Genomic DNA, 2,141 nt, shown 5'->3' on the forward strand with positions numbered 1-2,141 from the left:
CTGTGCTGCAGCAGAGGTATTTGCAGCTGGGCTGAGAATGCCAGGCTGGAGGAACAGTTGCCATATAAATAAGGGGAAAAAAAAAAAAATCTATCTCCTCTGTGCTTTTGGGGCTACAAGGGCTGACTTTGGGATTGGGGAAGGCTGCTCAGCCTCAAGCCTGGTCCAACACAGCCAGTACCACAGTACTTGGGAATAAGGGTCTGTTAGGGATACGGGGCTGCTGGATGGAAACTCAAGCAGCTGTGGGTAAACTTCTTTTGCCTTTTTTTTTTGTGTGTGTGATGATTTTATTCCAGGGAATGATGCAGCTTCTGGAGTGTTTCATTAGGAGTAAAAGCAGCAATGAAAATGCTAGCATTTTCACGGAGTAAGAGGAGTACTACCTTTTTCTTAGTGTAATAGCAGGAGAAGAATCAAGTGATTCTCGTTTTCTTTTCTAAACTGCTCCGAGCCAAGATGTGGTGTGTGGGGCAAGGTTGGAGGGGCCCGTCCACCTTTGTAGGCGTAGCTGTACTTCAGCTGATGCAATATCACGGTCAAGGCTCCTGACACGCTGTGGGGCACCCCCCAAGGAACACACCAGCGTGAGGTGGGCTGGATTACGGCATGGAAAAAGGCTGCTTTTGAAATTCAGGAGCCAAAATGGATCTAAACTACAAATCGTGCGAATTTTCCTGCCATCTGGCCTCCCCCCGCAGCACGCAGATCTGTGCTCGGAGGTTGGGGGGGACACACCGTGTGTGTTACAGGTGTCAGATGTGAGTGCCCTATGTGGTCTCCCCCCAAAACCCAGGTGCTAACAGCGTGTGTGAGGAGGCCATGGAGGGAATCTGAGGGGATGGATGCTGGGTGAAGAAGCTCCAGCTCGCCCTCTCCAGGGCACTGGGTGCAAGCAGAAGTTAACATGAGCGAGCAGTGACCAATCCTGCCCCCCCTCCGCCCCTCTCCCCCAATTGATAAGGGGCAGAGCAGCTGCTCCCGTGTGATTTCAGCTTCTCTAATCAGCGCCAAAGAGGATAAGGAAAGACATGGAAAGTGTCCTTGGGAAGACGGGGAGGGATGCAGCACCTGCAGGAGGAGAAGCCACCGAGAAGTAAGCAGAGGTGTTATCAGCCACAAACAATGTCCTGCCATGGCTATAAAAAGCCACCGGGGTGAGACCCCGCAAACTCCTTGAAGTTAACGGCGCCGGACCCACCGGAGCTCTGCAGTGACCGTCTTCACGTCCCCGGGACTGCCAGGACATCCAGCCAAGGATTGGTGAGATCTTATTACCGGGCTCGTACTACTCCTCTGCTTCTCTTCTCCCGTTCCTGTGTCCCTTCCCTGTTCCCCCTCCGGGAGCCGGGGCTCGGCCGTGGCCACCCATCCCCACCTTCCCCTTCCCTTGCTACCGGGCTCGGCATCACCCCGGGGAAGCGTTTTGGAGGGGTGGCTGAAGCGCGGGCGGGTTGATGGTGCGGGTGTTATGGTAGCTTTGCCCTGAGACGGAGCCATCTCAGATCTCATTCCCCTCACTATGATGACCGACATCGTTAGCAACTGGAAGCTGGAGCAGTTTGTGCTCCAGAAGTGTCTTCCCCCAATTTGGTCGCCGGGAGCCTTCCAGGGCCCAGAGGCGTACCAGCAGCTGTGCCAGCAGTGGGAGAGCTGGTCTGAGGAGACCAAAAAGCCCAAACCCACAAACAAGTGCAAGAAGCGGGCGGCTTTGCAGGGTTTGCTGATGGTGAGCAGGGAGCTGTCTAAGTTGCTGAAGGAGGCTCTGGAGAGCGTGCAGACGCTGGAGCAGGCCAAGGGCGAGCTCAAAATGCAGGTGGACAACCTGCGGGCGGAGGTGCAGGGTTTGTGCGGGGACTCTCTGCGGAGCGCGGTGGAGATCACCCGGCTGGAGAGCAAGCTGGGCTATGAGAAGCTGAAAACGGAGGAGCTGGAGAAGGAGGTTGGCAAGTGGATCGGGGAGACCCACGATGCCCAGAGCGCGGTGCGGGCAGTCCTGCAGGACGTCCAGCGGGACAGGGGCACGGGCCCCGATCACAAGGTATGCCATGCCAAGATCCAGGAGCTGCAGGCAGAGCTGGGGGTGTCGAGGGGCATCGTGGCTGCCATCCAAGGCAAGAGGAGCCGGTTCGGGAATGGTG

Source organism: Eurypyga helias, unplaced genomic scaffold, assembly GCF_000690775.1.
Source record: "Eurypyga helias isolate BGI_N326 unplaced genomic scaffold, ASM69077v1 scaffold13892, whole genome shotgun sequence".
Classification (NCBI taxonomy): domain Eukaryota; kingdom Metazoa; phylum Chordata; class Aves; order Eurypygiformes; family Eurypygidae; genus Eurypyga; species Eurypyga helias.